Source organism: Mobula birostris, chromosome 3, assembly GCF_030028105.1.
Source record: "Mobula birostris isolate sMobBir1 chromosome 3, sMobBir1.hap1, whole genome shotgun sequence".
Taxonomy (NCBI): Eukaryota; Metazoa; Chordata; class Chondrichthyes; order Myliobatiformes; family Myliobatidae; genus Mobula; species Mobula birostris.
The window spans coordinates 72021966-72045956 of NC_092372.1; positions in this window are offsets into that span (position 1 = coordinate 72021966).

The window sequence follows — 23991 nt, forward strand, 5'->3', positions numbered from 1 at the left end:
GGTACAGCAGCGGGGCCTGTTGTCTTGTGAGATTTCACCTGCTTGAAAGGTATTCTGATGTCAGCCCCTGAGACGGAGATCACAGAGTCAGCAGATGCTGCAGGTATCCTTAGAGCTGTAGTTTTATTCTCCCTTTCAAAGCCAGCATAAATGGTATTGAGCACATCTGGGAGTGAAGCACCACTGCCATTCGTGTTAGGTTTCCACTAGAAGATCATCAATTCAGTGTAAGACACACTTTGGTCTGCCCAGAACTTGTTACTCTTTCTGTAAAATAAGATGTCATTTAGTGAATGTGGACAGCTGACACAATCCAGGTTGGAAGTGTACGTGCTAAGAGATGCACTGAAGCTCAGCACAACCAGTGCAAGTATCTCATAGGGAGATTGGTGGGGAGGGATGGACAAGGAAGTCGCATAGGCAGCGATCCCTGCGGAAAGCATGGGGGGCGGGGAGGGATCCCTCCCCACCGATCTCCCTCCTGGCCCTTATCCTTGTAAGCGGAACAAGTGCTACACATGCCCTTACACTTCCTCCCTCACCACCATTCAGGGCCCCTGGCAGTCCTTCCAGGTGAAGCGACACTTCACCTGTGAGTCGGCTGGGGTGATATACTGCGTCCGGTTCTCCTGATGTGGCCTTTTATATATTGGTGAGACCCAACGCAGACTGGGAGACCGCTTTACTAAACACCTACGCGCTGTCCGCCAGAGAAAGCAGGATCTCCCAGTGGCCACTCATTTTAATTCCACGTCCTATTCCTATTCTGATATGTCTATCCACGGCCTCCTCTACTGTAAAGATGAAGCCACACTCAGGCTGGAGGAACACCTTATATTCTGTCTGGGTAGCCTCCAACCTGATGGCATGAACATTGACTTCTCAAACTTCCTCTAATGCCCCACCTCCCCCTCGTACCCCATCCGTTATTTATTTATATACACACATTCTTTTTCTCTCTCTCCTTTTTCTTCCTCTGTCCCTCTCACGATATCCCTTGCCCATACTCTGGGCTTTTTTCCCCCCTTCCCCCTTTTCTTTCTCCCTTGGCCTCCTGTCCCATGATCTTCTCATATCCCTTTTGCTAATCAACTGTCCAGCTCTTGGCTCCATCCCACCCCCTCCTGTCTTCTCCTATCATTTCAGATCTCCCTCTCCCCCTCCCACTTTCAAACCTCTTGCTAGCTCTTCTTTCAGTTAGTCCTGACGAAGGGTCTCGGCCTGAAATGTCGACTGTACCTCTTCCTAGAGATGCTGCCTGGCCTGCTGCGTTCACCAGCAACTTTGATGTGTGTTACTTCGAAAAATGTGGTCTCATTAGGCAAAGCCATCACAGACTTAAAGTTTCAATTGTTTCTCCTCTACGAACCCTTGCTTGACTGCTGAGTATTTCATGTACCGTCTGCTTTAATATATTATAATAATTGCATTCATAATAGCCATAAGTTATCAAACACAATGTCCACTGTCAGTGATAATGTCAGTGATCCACTGATGTTATCTGTGTCTGGAGTTGATACATCCAAGATATTGAGTACAACTTATTGTGAAGAGTTTTGTAGACAAGGTACTGTATGCCTATGCTATTGGGGAAAGTGTGAGTGCACGGATTGAAAACTGGTTATCACATAGAGAGACAGAGAAAGCTGGAAGGATATAATTAGTAGTGGTTTCCAAGGAACAGTTCTTGGCCCTTACTGAACTGGAGGAGGGGAAGAATGTGAAGCTGTGCAAGTTTGCCATGAAATAATGGAAGTTTGAGAAGCACATTTAGATGCTGCAAGTATTCTCATGGTTTGGAGATAAGAATATTTGCAATATCGTTAGGTTGAATGAATGGGAAAACTTAGTAAATGGAGTTCCAGGTGTGAATGTGTCCGGGCATACACTTACATAAAAGTGATCAAAAGGCAGACTATTATCTAAATGGAGAGAGGTTGCAAATGAGTGGAGTATAAAAGATCAAGATGTTTTGTCCATGAATCACAAACCACAGGCAGGTTCAGCAAGTAGCAAGTAGTTAAGAAGGCATATTGAACATTAATACAAAGGGGGTTGGTGTTTAGGAACTAGAGCACAGGATATCGGTAAGGCCAAACCTGGAGAATTATCTTCAATTCTGATTTCCCTTATTTAAGGACAAAATGCTAGCACTGGGGGCAGCATAGAATAGAGCTGGCAAACCATGACCATGTGGAATTTTTCCCAAACATAGTGTCAGACACTGCTGTTTTTGACAATTTACTGCCATCAGTTCTTCTTTTCATAGCTCTACTGGATATTTGTCTGCTATTTGCTGTTAAAAATAGCACTAACATTTTTCCGAATACTATACATTGGGAGCAGATTCACTGCTTAGGGAAACAGATGATTCAACCAATAGATTGAACACTGTCTCAATAAGAACCAAATCTTGCACAGTGAAAGTCATGCTGATGAGACCAGTATCCTTCAGCTTTAAGAGGCCACAGAGGGTAGCTGGAAATACTGAATATACCCATTGTAGCAATCCATGCTAATAGCATCGTAAAGCACTTTGGTGCACTTATTATGAGCAAAATACTAACAGACATTATACCAAAGACTTACTATTTATTTAATTTACAAAACGTTCTGATTAATTACCATTACATCTTCCACTTTCTTTGGTGGGTAATTAAGGACCTCGTGATTCTTTGTACTGGAAAATTTTTCCCTTGAGCCTTATTAAGTGAATCACGTGAATGTAATTGCTTGGACTGCACATACAATATTCATGTGTCAGGTTTGCAAAATGCCTGTGGAAAATGTTCTAATTCTAAATTAATGCAGAGCAAAGCAGGCAGTGTTTTTTCTTCAGACATGCCATACGGCATGGATACCTGTGTATTTTTGGAGATATAATAGGTCACATAAGATAACTTTAATAGAGATAGAGTGGATGGGAGGAGGTCATTCCCAATGGTGATTTTAGATTAGATGTCACAGGTATAAAACAAAGGAGAAGAGGAATAATAGTGGCAGGAGAAAAAAGTTTATTTTGCACAGTGCTTGGTTGGAATTTGAAATGTACTACTCACAGTTGTGGTAGAAGCATGTTCCATTGCGGCCTTCAGAGGGTTTTGGGTTTTAAAAATTTGCAATGACAATTTTGCAATGCCACAGAGGCCAGGAGCAGAAATGGTGAGATGCTCTGGTGGAGAACTAGCTTTGATATGATGGGCTGTATGGTGTTCTGCTGTGTTGTAATTTTGTTATAACTCTATGATGTCATGAAATTGCCACTTAACACTCAACACTCAAAAAGTCAATCCCACAAATTAAGCAATGAATTTTTAAGCTTATGCAGATGGAGTGCCAATATCACACAGAAATTGAGATCCATGACGCTGGTTTTAAAATACACACCAAATATAATCGATCCACTGGCTTGATCAATGTTTATGTACACCAGATCTCAATGGCCCACACAATATTTTTCTTATTTGTTTTATATAATTGTGGGAATGTCATTAAAAGTGACTCATACGATAATGATCCTGAACAAAAGTTGGCACAATAGAACATTGCTTAAGACCGGTGAAAGAAATGGTTTGTATTTTTTTTCTCTGAAGCTATAAGCAAATGCAAATGCTGGAATCCGGTGCAAAAAAAAACTGGAGGAAATCAGCAGGCTCTCAGCCTCTGTGGAGACAAAGGAACTGTTAATGTTTTGGGCTGAGACCGAATCAAATTGAGAGTATAAGGGGAAGATAATGAGTATGAGATGGAGGCTAACTCTATTTGTTTGTCATTTTAACTCCTTTTCCCATTCCCACATTGAACCTGTAATATTGATGTGACTCGGACACCGCTGTAGATTGAACAACCAACTTTATTCACCAGACTTCCATTTTCTTAAACCCTTTTCCATGTCCTGATGTCATACACACTCTGACGCTACGAATACTCACACAATACATTACATCCCCCTTCTCAAGAATTTTTTTTCTTTTTACCACACTGTGAATTACCAAAACAATGCCTCTGGGTATGCCCTTCTTACAGTGCAACAACCATGACATAAACTAAAAAAATCTTACCTTCTTCTACTGTACTCTGCATTGTATCTTACAATACTAACAGCAGTGTATTTTCTTTTACTAACTTAGACTAATAAACCTCTTATTTCACACCTTGGAACTTATGACATGTGTGACTTTGCCTCAAACTGTGTGAGACTGTATGTATGTCCAGTCTCTGTATCTAGCTGGAAGTTTGACTTGTCTCTCAGACTGTGTGTGATACAACTGTGACTGTGCTTGTCCTTCATCCGTGTCAGTCTCTCGAGTGACTGATTTTGGATCTCCCCCTCCCCCTCCCACTTTCAAATCTCTTACTAACTCTTCCTTCAGTTAGTCCTGACGAAGGTTCTCGGCCTGAAACATCGACTGTACCTCTTCCTAGAGATGTTGCCTGGCCTGCTGCATTCACCAGCAACTTTGATGTGTGTTTCTCGAGTGACCTCTGTGTCTCTGCGGTCTGCATCACTCTTGGTGTCATTTGTTTCCATGTCTGTATATGTGGCAATGTGTTGTGCATCTGTACGTGGAAACTCCCTCTCGCCTGTCATCAGCAGATGCTTCCTGTTCCTCCTGTAGACTCTTCCATCCGGCATGCGAACTATGAAGGATCTTGGTTGCTGATGTCTGCTCACAACCACAGCTAGTTGCCAAGTGTCTCCTCTCTGTATTCTGACATTTTCACCTGTATGCAGATCTGGCAACTGTCTTGTATGTCTGTCATAGTAGCTCTTTTGCTTTATTTTCTTGTACTTTTGCTTGTCATGTACTTGAGCATTACCTTCAGGAGTCAGTAGGGTTGTAGATGTTGGCAGTTTGGACTTCAGACAACCTCCCATCAACAGCCCTGCGGGAGAAAACTCCACACCCTCAGTCGGTGTGTTACGGTATTCAAGCAGAGCAATGTGAGGGTCACCGTTGCTGCTATGTGCCTTCTTCAGCATGTTCTTGACAGTTTGTACAGTTCTCTCTGCTTGTCCATTAGACTGAGCATGCTCTGGACTGGAGGTAACATGTTGAAATTCCCAGCTTTCTGAGAACCTTCTGAACTCACCACTGGCATATTGTGGACCATTATCACTAACGACAATACCTGGAATACCATGTCTTGCGAATGTCGACTTCATTGTGGTAATGACACCTCGACTGGATGTGTCACTTAACTTGGTGATCTCCGGATATTTTGAATAGTAGTCCACACAAGGCAGATATTCTGCACCATTGTAGTGAAAGAGATCTGTGCCAATCTTCTCCCATGGTCTTCCTGGTAGTGGGTGGGGAAGCAGAGGCTCTCTTGGATTGCTGTTTTTGTTTTCATTACAGACAGCACACTGAGACACAATGTCCTCTATCTGAGTTGACATGCCTGGCCAATAGAGAATGTCCCTTGCTTTTTCTTTACATTTCACTATCCCCAGGTGTGACTCATGAATTCTGTTGCGCATTTCCTGTCGCATTTGGTTTGATACGATGAGTTTTGCTGTTTTGAACATTAGTCCTGATTTCCTCTTTAAATGTCCAGTATTTCTGCATTTCCTTTGGAACATCTTTTCTTTCTGTTGGCCATCCATTTATTGTAAAGTCTCTTAGCATTTGCATTTCAGGATCATCTGCAGTCACTTTCCTGAATGTGTTCAACTTCTCCTCAGGGATGGGTAGCTGAGGTGTAACCCAGCTGACCTCCAGCTCTCTTGCTAGCAACTCTTCCTTTTGCTCTTTGAGGTAAGCACAGCTCAAAGCATCAGCGATGTGCAGTTCTTTTCCTGGCTTACAGGTGACTGTGAGAGTGTACCTCTGTAGCCTGAGAAGCATCCTTTGCAGCCTCATAGGAGCTTGGTGGAGTGGCTTTTTGAAGATGCTCTCAAGTAGTTTGTGATCACTCTTAACCTGGATTTCTTTGCCATATACATATTGGTGGAACTTCTCACACCCATAAACTATGGCGAGTAATTCCTTCTCGATTTGAGCATATTGGCGTTGACAATCCATAAGTGCTTGTGATCCATACGCCACAGGCCTCCCACCCTGCAGTATAACAGCTCCTATTCCTTCGGAACTGGCATCCACAGACATCGTCACCAGTTTATTGATATCATAGAACTTGAGTGCTGGTGCATTGGTAACCAACTGCTTCAATGTGTCAAAACTTTTCTTTTGGTTATCTTCCCAATGCCATTCAGTGCTGCTCTCTAGTAGCTTTTGGAGTGGAGCACTGACCTCTGATAAGTTGAGAATGAATTTGGCAAGATACTGTATCATGCCCATGAACCTCAATAGTTCTTGCTTGTCTTTGGGTGGTGGTAGCTGTACTACAGCTCTGACCTTTTCATCATCTGGTTTTAGCCCATCAGCACTGAGTACATGACCTATGTATTTGATCTCTGTAGTTCTGATCTTACATTTAATTTTGTTCAGTTTTAGGTTGTACTCATGTGCTCTCTACAGGAGCTTCCTCAGTCTCTGATCATGTTCCTCAATTGTGTCATCACAAATCATCAATGATGCCTACCATCCCGTCCAGGTCTTCGATCATTTGTGCCATGGATCTCTGGAAGAAATCCCAAAGGGTAGACGCAGGAAACGATATCTCCCCATGGGCGTGTTGAAAATGCATAATTTGGAACTTTCTTCATCCAGCTTGATCTGCCAGAAACCTTGATTTGTGTCTAATGCTGAAAAGTATTTTGCATTAGGCATGCGGGAGACAACCTCTTCAACCGTGAGCAGCGGATAGTGCTCTCTTTCGATGGCTTGGTTGAGATCTTGTGGATCCATGCAAATCCTCGTCTTTTTTTCTGTGACCACTGTCACCTTACTATTCACCCCGTCGGTCGGTTCAATTTGTCTTGTTATGATTCCCATCTGTTCCATTTTGTGAAGCTCCTCCACTACTCGATCCCTGAGAGCTACTGGAATCTTTCTCGGGGCATGCACAACTGGTGCAATAGTTGGATCAACCTGGATATGGTGTTTCCCTGGTAAACATCCTAATCCAGAAAACAAGTCATCAAAGTCTTTGAGAATGTCATTTTCTTTTTCAACACCATAGATTCGCTTCACCAGGCCTAGCTTTGTGCATGTTGCTTTGCCCAGTATCGCTGGAACATGTTGCTGCACTATTTCAAACTCGATCTTGTATTATTGACCTTTGTACACGCAGGTGAGTGCTTTTTTGCCCAGTGGTGCCGTCTTGTGGCCGAAATATGCAACAAGCTTGCAGGTGGATTTTCTCAGTCTTCCTCTGATGTCCAGTGAGTTGAATGTTTCTGCTGACATTACATTTCACTTTGCCCCAGCGTCAAGCTTAAATGTCACATTCCTCCTGTTTATAATCAGATCTTGAGTCCAATCATCTTCACCCTTGATCTCTGCATTGTCAATATTCTTGATGCATACCTCCTGTTCCACTTCAGCTGTGCCAATGAACATGTCACTGTTGCCCTCACTCTGTTCCACAGCGTGCATTTTCCTTGTGTGCTCCTTCGATCTGCACATCTTTGCAAAGTGATTTTTTTTTTGGCATAACTTGCATGTCTGACCAAAGGCTGGACATTTTCTGTATCCATGTTTATAACCACACCTGTTGCAATGAACTTCCTTTTGGTCATTCTGTGGAGCTGGCTTTGTCCTACTCTTGTCAGTTTTCAGTGTTTTTATTTTGTGTACTTCAATCTCTTTATTGAGCACTTTAACCTGACTTGACGTGATCTCGCTGACACGGCAAACATTAATCGCCTTTTCTAATGTAAGATCCGTCTCTCTCAATAGCCTGCCTCTCACTTGATCATCCCATATGCCGCATACAATCCTGTCACGTATTAAGGAGTCATGCAGTTGTCCGAACTCACAGGTTTTTGCCTTGTTCTTCAAATCTGTTACATAGGCGTCTATGGTCTCTATTGGCCCTTGAGCCCTCGTGAAAAACCGGTGTCAGATGTATAGTAGGTTTTTTCTGGGTTCGCAGTAATCTTGAAACTTTTTCTTCAACACTTCAATTTTTTCTTGTTCATCACCTTGGAAGACAAACGTGTTGCAAACCTTTATTGCCTCTTCACCCGTCACATGCAGAAACACAGCACATTGCACTTTCTCCATCTTTTCAGCTACCCTGTTAGCGGTGCAAAGCAGCTCAAACTTCTGGATCCGTATTTTCCAGTTCTCAACAAGATTACCTTGTAGGCTTAAACTTGACGGCGGCTGTAACTGTGACATCTTTTATGTGTCTTCTCTTCCTTTTTTTTCGCGATTTCTTCTGACACCATGAAGTATTGATGTGATTTGGACACCGCTGTAGATTGAACAACCACGTTTATTCACCAGACTTCCATTTTTACTTCTCCCTGTCCTGACGTCATACGCACTCTGACGCTACGAATACTCACACAATACATTACAGAACCGTCTGTCCTTGGATTTTTCCACTGCCACTCTGAAACGCACGTGATTTATCAGAACAGTGCCTCCTATTCTGTTTGGGTCACCTGCAATCCAACGGTACTGTATTTTCCAATTTCAGGTAACCTAGACCCCTTAACTTCCTTTCACACTCCTAGTGGTCTTCCAGGTCTTTATTCTCTATTTCCCTGCTTCTGTCCCCATTACCAAGACTCAATACCATCTCTCACACCCCCCGGGTTCCATCTATCCAATGCCCATAACCCTGACCTGGGATTTTTTTCTCTCTTAATTCTCTTTTTTCATCCTTTTCTCACATGTTCCATCTGCCAGTCATCAACACCCCCTCACTCGATTTCACTTATCACTTACCAACCTCTGAATCACGCTTTCCTCTCACTTCTAAATACTGAATAACTTCACCCTGCATTCATAATGCTTATTCAGGATCTTGACTGAAGTATCGAACAATCTTTTGCTTCCACAGATGCTGCTTGACCAGCGGAGAAATATTATTTTTCATGACGAGTGTGTGAACTCCAAAGAAAACAGTGTCAGGAAGGAATAGGCTGTGCCTCCACATAAATAAAAATGCAAAAATGTAATTTTTAAAAAAATTATTAATAGGATATGGATGAGACAATGGCAATCTAGTAGAGCCACTGGCTCACAGTGCCAGAGACCAAGCGAATCCTAAATTTGAGTGCTTTATGTATAAAGTTTGCATGTTCTCTCATTGACCATGTAGGTTTCCTACAGAGCCTTCAGTTTCCTCCCACATCCAAACATGTGCAGGTTGATAAGTGAATGGATTACTATAAAATTTCCCCATAGCATAGAAGAAGAAGGAAAAAGCCCTTAACTCCGAGTGGAGTCATCGGGACGCCATCATGATGTTTTTTTGAGCAGGCTTTCTTATTTTTACAAGGTCCAGTTGCTAGCTCGACGCTCAACCCAGCACAGATGGAAAGTGTGCAAGGGAGCTGACTGGATTCGGACTCGGGAGCCTTTGCTCCAAAGTCCGGTGCTGATGCCATTATGCCATGAGCCGGCTGCCTATAGCATAGTGTTTAATATAATGTTCCCTCTGCCATCAGTTTTCTGAATGGATGATGAACCCATCAATACCAACTTACTAGTCCATTTTTAAACTATTTATCTATCTTTCTCTTTGTTTATCTACTTATTATAACTTAAAGTAATTTTTTATGTCATGCACAGTTCTGCTGCTGAAAAACAACAAATTTCATGGCATATGTAAGTGATAATAAACCTGATTTTGATTCAGTTAAATGATAGAATCATGCAGTGTTGAAGAGGATGTGGGAAGATTTTAAAAACCTTATGTTTAATGCACAATCAATGTAATTAGGTGGTTGATAGTTACGGCCGGCTGGGTGTGCCAACGAACCTGTTTCTATGTTGTATCTTTTTATGATGCCATGAGACTATCTCTGTCAATCAAGCACAATATATCCACAGCCACTATAGTATGATTTGGACTCCTGAGTGTAAATAAAAAATCTTAAAATCTACACCACTCTGTGAACCTGTAAAAAAAAATTGAAATTGGTAGAGAAGTGAAAGAGTGGAGGTAGAAAACAATCAGAAAACAAGTGAAGAGTGATTGAAATAAAATGAAAATATTGCCAATGAATCAAAAGAGTGCAGACATTGGGTGCATTATGTTAATCCAGACCTTCTATTCTAAATCAGCTCCAGCCATTTGGATATATCAGCACTTAACTGGGTTCCTTGCTGAGGGCTGACATCAGTCACTCTTTGCACCCTTGAGTCCAACAATTGTCTCTTAGCTAGCAAAGTGCAGAGCTTAACCCTTGAAACATTCTTAACAGCCATCTTTCGAGAAGAAAACAGCAACCCCCATGTACGCCACACACTCTACTTGCTGCTGCCAAAAGGAAAGCTGCAAGAGCCTTAGGTCCCACACAAATAAGTTCAGAAACAAGTTATTGCCCTTTAACCATCAGACTCCTGGATCAGCACAGGTAACCTTACTCACCTCAAACACAAATTGAATCCACAATCTATGGTCTTACTCTTAAGGAATCTAAAACTCATGGTTTTAGTATTATTTGTTTAATTATTTATTTATTGTTATACTATTTGTTGTTCTTATATTTGCGCAGTCTGTCTTCTTTTGCACATGGGTTATCAGTCTTAGTCTGTACTTTTTAATTGATTCTATTGTATTTCTTTCTTCAACTATGAATGCCTGCTAGAAAATGAATCTCATGGTAGTATATGGTGGCTATTACATACATGGTCATAAATTTATTTTGAAGTTTGAACTGCAAAGGATATTATTGACTACAGCTCAGCATTCAATACAATCATCCCCTCAAAATTAATCAATAAGCTACAAGACCTTGGCTTCAAGACCTCGGTCTCAATTGGATCCTCACAGTCAGTTGGCAACATCTCCTCCACAATCTCCATCAGCACAGGTGCACTACAGGGCTGTGTGCTTAGCCCCCTGCTCTACTCACTTTACACCTATGTCTGTGTGGCTAAGCACAGCCCCAACACCATATTCAAGTTTTCCAGTGACACCAGTACTGTGGGCTGAATCAAAGCTGGTGATGAATCAGCATTAGGAGGGAAATTGAAAATTTGGCTGAGTGGTAGCGTAACAATAACCTCTTACTCAACGTCAGCAAGAACAAGAAGCTGATTATTGAGTTCAGGAGGAGGACACCAGCAGTCCATGAGCCAGACCTCACTGGAGGATCAGGGCTGGAGAGAGTCAGCAACTTTAAATTCGTCTGTTGTTCTTTCGGAGGACCCGTCCTGAGCACAGCAGGCAAGTGAAATTATGAGGAAGGCATGGCAGCCCCTACTTCCTTAGGAGTTGGTGAAGATTCAGCATGGCAGCTGAATCTTTGACAAACTCCTATAGATGTGTACTGGAGAGTATATTGACTGGCTGCATCACAGCCTGGTATGGAAACACCAATTGCCTTGAATGGAAAATCCTTCAAAAACAGTGCATATGGCCCTGCCTATCACGGGAAAACGCTTCCCACCGTTGAACACATCTGCACGAAGCATTGTTGCAGGATAGCAGCACCTATCATCAGGGACCCACCCCCGCCGCCCAGGTCACACTCTCTTCTGACTGCTGCCATCAGGAAAAAGGTACAGGAGCCTCAGAACTCACAGCACCAGGTCAGGAACAGTTATTACTCCTCAAGCATGATGCTCTGGAACCAAAAAGGGATAACTTCACTCAGCTTCAGTTGCCCCATTATTGAAATCTTCCCATAACCTATGGACACACTTTCTAGACTCTTCATCTCACGTTCTCTATATTTATTGCTCATTTATTATTATTGTTATTATTTCCACTTTTTGTATTTGCGGAATATGTTGTATTCTGTATGCTGGTTGGACACCCCAGTTGGGTGGTCTTTCATTGATTTTGTTATGGTTGTTATTCTATAGATTTATTGAGTATGCCCACAATAAAATAAATCTCAAGGTTGTACATCATGACAGATGTGTACTTCAATGATAAAATTTACTGTGAACTTTGAAATTACTTGGAACTCAGAACCTGCATCAATTTTCACCTGGTTCAGGATCCCACTGTAATGCTGGACCCTTGAGGTCTCCAGCAATGAAACACAGTGCCACTTTTGGCCTTCTGAATATATCAGTCAGTCAACAACCAAACCATAAAATGAATAAAGGCCAATCATATATAAGGTAGGATTAGCATTAAATAGTAGTGATATGTTTGCAGAAGACATTCAAAAATAATTGGTGAAGGTATATCCAAACAATCATGCCAGGATGTGATATAAATTAAGCTCGGAGAGATCTCAGAACTTCATGGAAGTGAACTGAACAATCTTGTGGAGCTGGTGGTTTGTTACATGCCCGTCAAACTAATATTCATTATTATATTTCCAGCAGTAATGGAGAAGGAAAAATGTTAGAGGTATTAAAAATAAACTGCATTGCCGTACTAAAATATTAGGATGGTTCTAGTTTAAATACAATCTATGAATAGAATTTGCAATGGAAAATGACAGAATCTTTAGTACATTTTACCCAGCAACCAAGATGAGAGAGGCGGAAAGTTTGCAGATAGTTTTTTTAAAGCCATTTAAAAAGTGAAGATGAATCAAATGCAAGACTGTTAGTTTTGGAGAATAAGCAAGAATTAGATATGCATACCAGGGAAAGGAGCTGATGGGTATGGATGAACAGAGACACCTGGAGTTCACACGTAAATTCCATAAAATATAAGTGCGATAGAGGAATACAAAATACCAATTGCATCTTTGGTGTTAGGAATAGGTATATGTAGTTCAAGATGGGGATTCTAGACTGTTGTGTTTTTAATATTTCAGTAGTATTATAAATAGATTGTTTGATTAAGCATTCTTTTACATTTAAACAATTCATTATGGGTCATATGTAAAAATAAGTGATTGTGTACATCATGACACTACCATGTGATGCACGCACACCTCACTGAAAGTAATCATGAGTTTGACTTGCATTTCAGGCTCTGTTGTTTCCCTTTCAATTTTTTAATGTTTTGGAGTTACAAAACATAACAAAGACTAAAGAAGAAATAATACAATTGTTGAATCAAAATTACATCACACCATGCCTTGAGTATTCCATTACAGAAAGAATACTAAAAAATGAGATACACGTCAGCTCTGGCAGTGTTTGCAGGTCATTACTTCCTACAAGGCAAAGCCTAACATCATGAACGGATGTGATGCTTCACTCCCAGATGAGTTCAATGCCTTTCATGCATGTTTTGAAAGGGAGAATGAAACGACACCTGTGCACTTCCCTGTAGCATCTGGTGAATCTATGATCTCTCTCTCTCTCTCTCGGCGGTCGACTTCAGAGTATCTTTCAAGAGGGTGAACCCTGGAAAGTTGTCAGGGCCTGAGGATGTATCTGGTGGGGTCTCTGAAAACCTGTTCTGCCTAACTGGTGGGAATGTCCAAGGACATCTTCAATCTCTCAGTGCAGCAGCTGGAATTTCCCACCTGCTTCAAAAGACTATAAGATCGTAAGAAATAGGAGTAAATTAGGCCATTCAGCCCATTGATTCTGTTCCAACATTTGATTATGGCTGATGCACTTCCCTCTCAACCCCATTCTTTTGGCTTCACCCTGTAATCTTTTAAGCCCTGACTAAACAAGAACCTATCAACCTCAGCCCTAATACACTCAATGACCTGGCCTCCACAGCCCCTTATGACAACTAATTCCACAGATTCACCACCATCTGGCCAGATAAATTCCTCCTCATTTCTGCTCTAAATGCATGTCCCTCTATTTTGAGGCTGTGCTCTGTGGTCCTAGACTCCTCCACCAAAGAAAACATCCTCTTCACATCCAATCTACCAGGCCTTTCAACATTCTTCTAAATTCTAGTGACTAAAGGCCTGGAGCTCCTCATACGATAAGCTTTTCACTCCCGGAATACTCCTCATGAATCTCCTCTGAATCCTCTGTAATGTCAGCACAACCTTTCTGAAATATGGGGACCAAAACTGCTCACAATACTCAGTGAGGCCTCATAAGTTCTTTATGAAGCCTTAGCATTGCATCCTTGGTTTTATATACCAGTCCTCTCAAAAGGAATGCTAACATTGCCTTTTCCTTGCTCACCACTGACTCAATCTGCAAGTTAACCTTTAGGAAAACCGGCACAAGGATTCACAAGTCCCTTTGCACCTCAGATTTTTGAATTTTTGCCCCATTTAGAAAATAGTCTCTGCTTTTATTGTTCTATCAAAGTGCATGACCATTTACCTGCCCATAATGTATTCTATATGCCTCTTCTTTGCCCGTTCTCTTTAATCTGCAGTCTCCCTCAACACTACCTGCACCTACACCTACCTTTACATCCTTTGCAAACTTATCCACAAAGTCATGAATTCCGTCATCCAAATCATTGACATATAACATAAAGAGAAGCGGTCCCAAAACAGACCCCTGTGGAACACCACTAGTCACCAGCAGCCAAACAGGAAAGCTCCCTTTAATTCCCACTCATTGTCTCCTGCTAATCAGCCACTGCTTTATCCATGCTAGCTTCTTTCCTGTAATACCATAGGCTCTTAACTTGTTAAGCAGCCTCATGTGTGGCACCTTGTCAAAGGCCTTCAGAAAATCCAAGTACAAAACATTAACCAATTTTCCTTTGTCCATCGTGCTTGTTATTCCTGCAAAGAATTCCAACAGATCTGTCAGGCAAATTATTCCCCAAAGGAAACCATGCTGACTTTGGCCTATTTTATCATGTGCCTTTAAGTACGCCGAAACCTCATCCTTAACAATCAACAATATCTTCCCAACCACTGAGGTCAGGCTAACTAGCCTGTAATTTCCTTTTCTCTTCCTCTCTCCCCTCTTGACGAATGGAGTGATGTTTGCAATTTTCCAGTACTCCAGAACCATACAGAAATCTTTTGATTCTTGAAAGATCATTACAAATGCCTCCATAATCACTTCAGCTACCACTTTCAGAACACTGGTGTGTCGTTCACCTGGTCAAGGTGACTTATCTACCATTATACCTTTCAGTTTCCCATGCACTTTCTCTCTAGTAATTGCAACTACACTCACTTCTGCCCCCTATCACTCTCAAACATTTGGCATACTACTAATGTTTTCCACAGTGAAGACTAGTGCAAAATATTTGTTCAGTTTGTCCGCCTTTCCTTGTTCCTCGCTACTATCTCTTCAGCATTCCAATACTCTCACCTAAGAATCTCTTTTACTCTTTATATATCTGAAAATACTTTTGCCATCCTCGCTGATATTACTGGCTGGTTCGCCTTCATACATCATCTTTTCCCTCTTTATGGCTTTTTAGTTGCCTTATGTTAGCCTTTAAAAGCTTTCCAATCCCTATCAGCCCGCTGTTTTGATCCATTATGTGCCCCCTCTTTTGTTTTTATGTTGGCTTTGACTTCTCTTGTCAGCCATGGTTTCATCATCCTGACTTTAGAATATCTCTTCTTCTTTGGGATGCATCAGTGCTGTGCCTTCTGAATCGCTCCCAGAAACTCCAGCCCTCATTTCTCTGCCACCATCCTTGCTAGTGTCCCCATCCAATCAATTTTGGTCAGCTCCTCTCTCATGCCTCTGTAATTCCATTTTCTCCACTGTAATACTGATACATATGACTTCTCCCTCTTAAATTGCAAGGTGAATTCTATCATATTAGGATCCCAGACTTCTAAAGGTTCCTTTACCTTAAGCTCCCTAGTCAAATCTGGTTCATTACTTAACACCCAATCCAGAATAGCTGATACCCACCACAACTGCTCTAAAAAGCCATCTCATAGGCATTCTATAAATTCTCGCTCTTTGCATCCAAAATCTGCACCAACTTGTTTATCCTAAAAACATTGCATATTGAAATCGCTCATGACTATTGTAACACTGGCCTTTTGACGTATGTAAAACCCTGGAAAAAGTTTCACTGCTAATATAATGGTCTTTCTGTAGAAGCAGTGTTTGGGTTATGGTTGGAGGTAACAGGTGCTTTGGAATGTGAACCATTCAATGACGGGAGGGTGTTTTCATTCCATATGCCTGACACCATGGTGATCTGGGTCTTTCATTCAGTGAGAGATGAAGAGAAAAGATGCCAGAGCAGAGCCATAATTCAATGAAGGCCAGGGAGATCGAAGGAGGATCAGTGAAGGAGAAATTGTGAGCTTAGATTGTTTCATTAAAATGGGCCTTTTTTTTTGCTTTTTCTTCACTAACACTGTAGTCAAATTAAGAATTATAAAGCTAAATTGTTTAATTGTTTAATTGTTTAATTGTCTGTTATTTCGTGGTACTGATTTGTAACAGGGTGACAAATCACGCAACATCCACACAAACAGGGGGGTTTCATGGTGGACTCGCATTTCAATCTCCCCCGTTTGGCAGGACCAGAGATTGTCTTCCATAGACTTAAGCAGCCAACAGAACCTGAGGGTTACAATTGTGGGGGCTCGTCTGGGATTAATTTCATTGGATGCTGTATGATTGCCCTGAGCATTGAACCAGTGGGTTGTGTGTTTAAGTCTGTGCTAAACTATTGTCCGGTAAAGTGATTACTTTATGTGAGTATGTATGCTGCTGGGGTAGAGTGGTGGTGTGAATCCACAGTGTTACTGGTAATGAATGCGTGTTTGTTGAGTGGGGTAGATATTCGTACTCTTGATGAATTGTTAATTTAACTTTTAAGTACTGTTAAAGCTCTAGGGAAAATTACGATTGTGGGGCAAAGGTTTGATAAAGTGGTAGGCACAGACTTTGTTTTAGTTCAGACCAGTGCTGACGTAACACCAGTGGAACTGCCTGGTACTATTGGGACCCCAGGAGAGGGGAGCTGTGGACTGTCCATACTTTACAGGAGGAGGAGAGTGTAAGGGAGTGGGCCAGATCACGTCAAGTCTCCTGAAACAGGGGGCAGAGACTTTAAAGATAGGGTTCTCTCATTTCTGCGTAGCGAGGGGAAGGACTGATTTGGAACATCTAATTAGCCCCACAGCGAGGAGTGCTTTGGTAGTGGCCCTTACCTCCCTCGCAAATAAATGGAAAAATGCTTAGGTTCAAAGTCCTAGCTATGGTAGGCTCTGCCTTTTCTCAGGAACGAAGCCCACCCCTAAAGGGGAAGAGGAGTATGAGACTTGGGCAGAGCAGACCTCTCAGTTGTTAGCTGAGTGGCAGTGCTCTGATGACGTGAAACAACAGCGATTGGTTGAAAGTTTGAGGGGGCGGGCTGCTGATGTAGTGAAGAACGTAAAGCCACAGAACCCCCTTGCCACTTCTGCGGCCTACACACAAGCACCAGAGAAGGTGTTTGGTGCAATAGGGAGCCCAATGGAGCTCGTGACTGGGTTTCAAAACATGTGTCAGCAGGAGGGGAAGAAACTTCCTGTCTACATTTTTTCGTTCAAGGGGCAGCTAAATTGCTTGAGGCATAGAGGGACCATTCAGATGGCTGAGGTGGGTCAATTAAGAATGGACCAAATAGCGAAAGGCACCCAGTCCCAGGACCTGATCGCCTGTGGTTCCTGACTGTCTCGTAAGACACACCCTCTCCCTCATTTGTTGAGCTGATCAGAGAAGTACGAGAGAAGGAGAATGCATCAGAAGCATGGGAGGCCTCCATCAGCTGGGTACAGTCCTCGGTAGTTGTCCCCTGCTTTGAAGTAACCACGGATAGCCTGTCCCAGGGAGCGGTAGAGGAGATTGTGGCAGAGTTGAGAACTGAGATGTCCCAGTTGTTATCAGTGGGTGTGACTCCCCCCCCACCATATGATAGAACCAATCAGGAGGCGGATCCCCTAAGGGGACGGACTATGCGGAGGGCTGGTAACAGCTGGGGTCCCGCGAGAAGGGGAGTAGCCGGTGTTGTCTTTTATAATTATGGAGAAGATGGACACTTCAGGCGGGAGTGCGTATGACTGGAAACCCCTTGGAGAGTGAGCCCTTGGGTATCTAAGCAGAGAGAGTCATTGGGAAAATTCAAAAGAGACCCTGTGAGGGGACAGCCTGGCATATCAGCGGGAACACGTTCCCAGCAATATATCAAGGAACACCCTAAAGCAAAAAATCATATTCCTGAAGGCTTATTGAGGCCAAGCTCCAGTGTATCGCTGCAGATAGAGGGTATTTATGCTACAGCCATACTTAACACAGGGTCGCAGGTCACTTTGCTGAACCATTCATTTTACAACCAGTATTTGATGCATTACCATTGACGCCATTCAGAGCACGAGATCTGGGTTCTTAATGCGGGTGATTATCCATATAATGGTTATTTGTCAGTGAAGCTGGAGTTTTCAGAGGCTGATGGGAGTAGCTGAGGCACTTGATACATTAACGCTAGTTTGTCCAGACCCCGTTGAGAAGGGCAGTGTTTCAATTATTGTGGGGACCAACACTCCTGTTGTGAGGAGGCTCATGAGAGCCTGCAAGGAGAAAGCTGGAGAGAGCTTCCGGAGAACATTGTCTGTTCACCTGGTGTTTTGAGTTGCTTTTGAAGAAGTTCGTGGCTGCATTGGGCCAGATAACGAGTTTAGACGAGGGACTGTGTGGCTCACCCAGTCACAGCCAATTGGGTTACAGTCTGGGAAAGTAGTAATAGATGATAGGCAATAGGTGCAGGAGTAGGCTATTCGACCCTTCGAGCCAGCACCGACATTCATTGTGATCATGGCTGATCATCCACAATCAGTACCCCGTTCCTGACTTCTCCCCATATAGCCTTGACTCCGCTATCATTAAGAGGTCTATCTAACTCTTTCTTGAAAGCATCCAGAGAATTGGCCTCCATTGCCTTCTGAGGCAGAGCATTCCACAGATAGCGAGAGTAATGAGAAACCCCAAATTGCCCGGATCACCTGAGGGTGAGGCCCTCTTGGTGGATACTCCAGAAGACCACGAAGAGGAAGTGAGCATGCCGGCTGGGGTACTGGTGAGGCCTGAACTGCAGAAACCCACAGTTGTACAGGCGAACAGGGTGGCAGCGATTGTCAGGAACACTATGAAGAGGGAGGTCTCCTTCAAGCGGGGGATGTCGCTGGTCATCTCTTCCCGGTGACAGTACAGTCTAGTGCCCCATGATACAAGCTGGGAAGAAACTAGCTGCAAAAGGGGGAAATTGACCACTGAGTAATTCAACTTTGGGTACTCCCCGGTATCTACGGGTTGGAAGAGGAGGCCGATACAGAACATACTGAAGCTGGAAGGTGTCTTTTCCACTGATGAGGATGTGGGTTGTTCCAAGAGCATTCGTCACACTATCCAGTGACCGAGGACACCCCGTTCAGAGAGAGGTTGCAGAAAATGGTCCTTGCAGAAGTAGAAGACGTTCGGCAGCATTTGTGTAAGTTGAAGTCCAGAAGCCCTTATGCGTCCCCAACAGTGGTGGCCAGGAAGAAGAATGGGAAGATTTGGATGTGTGTGGACTATAGGATTCTGAACAACCGTATTGTCCCTGACCAGTTACAGACCCAAGGATGGAAGATGTGCTGGCCTTTCTGAATGGTGTGAAGTGGTTCAGTGTGCTGGACTTGAAGAGTGGATATTACCAGATCCCCATGAATGAGGCTGACAAAGAGAAGATGGCATTTATATGTCCGCTGGGATTCTTCCAGTTCGAAAGGATGCCCCAGGGCGTATCGGGAGCCCCTGAGATCTTCCAGCATGAAATGGAGAAAATGGTGGGGGATATGAACTTGCTAGAGGTATTGGTGTATCTGGATGACCTCATGGTGTTTGAGTCCATCTTGGAATAAACATGAAACAAGGCTACCGAAGGTGCTGGGCCACCTGAAAGCTGAAGGGTTAAAATTTTTCCTGGACGAGTGCCAGTTCTGCAAGACATCTATTAGCTACGTTGGGCACATAGTCTCACAGTATGGAGTAGCTACAGATCTGTCTAAGATAGAGGTGGTGACCACAAGGCCAAGACCACAGACTGTGAGTGCTTTGCACTTATTCCTTGGGTTCTGTGGGTATTATTAGAGGTTTGTGAAGGGCTACGCAAAAGTGAGACACCCTTTAAATTAACTTCTGTGTGGTAACTCTCCCTTGGGGAAGAAAGGGAGGAGGAAAAAAGGAGAGGAGGGTATAGAGTATCTTAGCCCTTCAGAGCCTTTTAGAGCAAGGTGGAGTGCGAATTGTGAAGAGGCCTTTCAGTTGCTGAAGGACCTGCTGACCCAGGCGCCTGTGCAGTCTTTCGCAGACCCCTGATTTCAGTATGTACTGTATACAGATGCCAGCAGAGAGGGCTTAGGGGGTGTCCTGTATCAGGATCAGAGCATTGGGTTGAGATCTGTTGCGTTTGTTAGCTGGAGTCTGTCACCCTCTGAGAAAAGCTATCCCATGCACACGTTGGAGTTTCTGGCGTTGAAACGGGCTGTGGTTGATAAGTTGAGTGACAAGCTCTACGGTGCCAAGTTTGAGGTGAGGACGGACAACAACCAACTAACTTATATCCTGACCTTGACAAAATTGGATGCCACAACCCATCGGTGGTTGGCAGCGTTGTCTGCCTATGATTTCAGCCTGAAGTACCGGCTGGGAAGTGAGAACATTGATGCTGATGCTTTGTCCCAGCGTGCGCATGAAGGGCTGGAGAGGGGCGAGGAGTGGGAGAGCGTTCCTGCTCCGGGAGTGAAAGTCATGTGCCAGCTTGCCATCACGGTGAAGGCAGAGGGAAGTCAAGGGCAGGATCGAGCAATAGATCAATTGGGAGCTTCTGGTGACACTATTCCACAAGTTTGCTGTATTCTGACCGCTCTGAAGCCAAACCAGTTAACAGAATTGAGTCCTGGGGAAGTGGCAGCTACTCAGCAAGATGACCTGGACATCGATACCATTTAGTCAAAGGTTGAAAAGGGAGATATGGCCCAAGTGGAGAAGACAAAACACACTGCGATGTCTCCATTACTGAGAGAATGGCCCGGATTGGAGTTGAGGAACCAGATCTTATATCGGGTCACATCGCCTCGGACTGGCCTTGGCATTCCCAGCTGTTTCCACCTGAGAAGTTTTGGAAGGTGGTGTTGAGTCACCTCATGATGATTTTGGACATTTGGCAGTGGAAAAGACCTGTGGATTGCTTGGAGATCAGTTCTACTGGTCCTGAATGAAGCCAGAAGTTGAACAGTACTGCAAATCGTGCATTCGACGCATAAGGATAAACAAGGTTATCCACATATTGGACATCTGGTCCACTGCTACAACTGTACACGGAACAAAGCTACTGGGTACAAGGGCTGCTCCATTGTCCCACATGCAGAGTGCAGGGCCCTTTGACCTGGTGTGTATGGATTTCCTGTCAACAGAGCCAGATTCCAGCAACATGGCAAATGTTACCATGGATCACTATACCAGATAAGCGTAAGCTTTTCCTACCAAGGATCAGAGGGCGTCCACGGTGGCTAAAGTGTTATGGCAGAAATATTTCATTTATTATGACCTTCCCAGGTGGATACATAGTGATCAGGGATGGCATTTCGAGAGTAGGCTCATACATGAGTTACGGAACATGCTTGGAGTTAAGAAGTTGAGGACTACGCCTTATCACCCATAGGGTGATCCCCAGCCCGAGAGGTTTAATCGGACCTTGTTAGACATGCTCGGAACCTTTGAAATCAGCAAGAAGAAGAAGTGGAGTCGACATATTAGACATCTGATCCACTGCTACAACTGTACATGAAATGAAGTTAACGGTTACTTGCCATTTTACTTGTCGTTTGGGCACGAGGTGAGGTTGCCCATCGACCTTTGTTTTGGAACTGGCGAGGAAGATCTACCACTGAAGGCTTATCTGAAGTATGTGTCTGATATGAGAAGGGAGCTGAAAAGGGCTTATTACTTAGCTGTGGTTCCAGCTTCCAAGCAGAATTAAGGAAATAAGAGGAGGTATGATCAAAAGGTGAGATTCTCCCAACTCATACCGGGAGATTAAGTCCTTATAAAGAATTTGGGACTACCTGGGAAGCATAAATTGGCTGACCGCTGGGCTGCTACACCCTATGTATTGGAGAGTCAGATGCCAACTGTACCAGTTTTCCAGATGAAACCAGAGGATGGGAAGGTGCCTGTCAAGATTCTCCACTGGAACCACCTTTTGCCTCAGGGAGACAAGGTGCAGGTTGACCCAGAGCCCAACCTGGAGCCTACACCTAGTGAGAGGACTCTGCAGCGATGCAGGGAGACTGAAGGACCAACATCAGGAGAGATTAGACCAATCCCCGCCCCTGAATGGGATACTGACTCAGAGGACAAGGAAATGGGGGTGTGGTACATGCTGCCTTTTGCTAACTCACCACTGATTGAGGAAGAGATTCCCAACCCTTCTCACGCTGAGTCAGATGAAATCGGGGGGGAGAACTATCTGTGGACAGGCAGGGTTTCAGTGGGACCATGAAGGGGATGAAGCGAGGCTCAGCCAAGTGCCAGAGGGGTCCGAGTTGCAGGAGGGCAGGAGTGATAGACCAGGGGAGGCCTCGCCATATAGCCAAGGAGCGTCCCAAGGAGCATTTGAGCGTGAAGAAGTAGATGACAGGGTAAGGAAGTCACAAAAAATCAGGAGACACCCCCCCAGAGAGGCTGAAGTATGTAGCACCGGGTGTTATGGCTATCCCCCTAGTGAGGTATGTCACTATCCTTTACAAATGTGTTGGAGGTTCTGACATCACAACATTCCTTTGAAAACGGTGTTATTAATGACGGGGTGACAAATTATTTCAAAGTCATGAGGACATGACTATTTTGGTGGGGTGGGGTGAAAGAGTGTAATGCCCTGGTTCATGTTTTTTTTTACTGTTATGTTGTTCTATGTTTGATTTTGGTGCTGTTCTCTGCAAGCTGCTTGTTTGGGTTACTGTTGAAGGTAATAGATGGAGAATTGTGTGCCATCCAGTTAGGATGGCCGGATTAAGAGGAGGTTTCTCTGGTGAGGGACACGTAGTTTGGGATTGGGGTCTTTTGTGGAAGAGATGAAGAGAGAAGATGCTGGAGAGAAGAGATCGTAGGATTTGACCTGGAGCAGGGCTGTGATTCGACAAAGCCCGGGCTACGATCAAAGGAGGATTGGCGAAGGGGAAAACATGAGCTCCAACTTGTTCACATTAGACTGTTTCATTACAATGGGCCTTTTCTTATTTTGTTCTTTCTTTACCAACCCTTTAGTCAAATTAAGAATTATAAAGCTGAATCTTTTAATTGTATGCGCTGTACTGTCCGTTATTTCGTGGCACTTATTTGTAACAGGGTAACAAATCACATAGTATCCACACAAACAGGGGTTTCAGAGTGGGCTCGCACCTCAATCTCATATGTTTGGCAAGAGTGTTTCACACCTTTCTTGTAATTGCAAGATCCTGTTGAACATTGGTGGTGTGAAATGTTGCAAATCCAATTCATTGTTTTATTAGCGGAGGACGAGGCCTCCAGCAGCAGTGTCGTCTGTTTGCAGCCGCCCGGAGGGGGGCGTCATAGACGGATGTTCCACTGGAGTAGTGGAGGCAGTGTGGTGTGGAATCCATGCTGGAGTCAGTGCTGCCCCCTAGTGTTTTCTTGGAAGAAGACAGACTGTATTGTGTTCAACTGAAGACTGCTGCAACATTCATGGACTCAGGAACTTGGACTATCATTTTTTTCTTTGTGTGTATTTTACTGCTGTCTTATATGTTTTTGCTATATTATATATGTGTTACAATATATGTGCCTGTGCTGTGTATGACAGTTGGTACTGTGTTTTGAATCTCGAACCTAGATAATGCTGTTTTGTTTGGCTGTATTCATTGGTAATCATATAGTTGAAGGACAATTAAACTTGAACGTGAACTTGATGTTGGGAGTGGGAGGTGAGGTTTCAAACAGCATATCACTGGATGGAGGAGAGGTGAGCTGATGATCAATTTAAGGTGGAGAAATCAAAGAACAGCCATGTTAATCCTTGTTAAAAAGGAGAACTACCTGAGTTGCGTTCCCATAACAGTTCTGGAATTTGCTGAGGCAAATTTTCCTT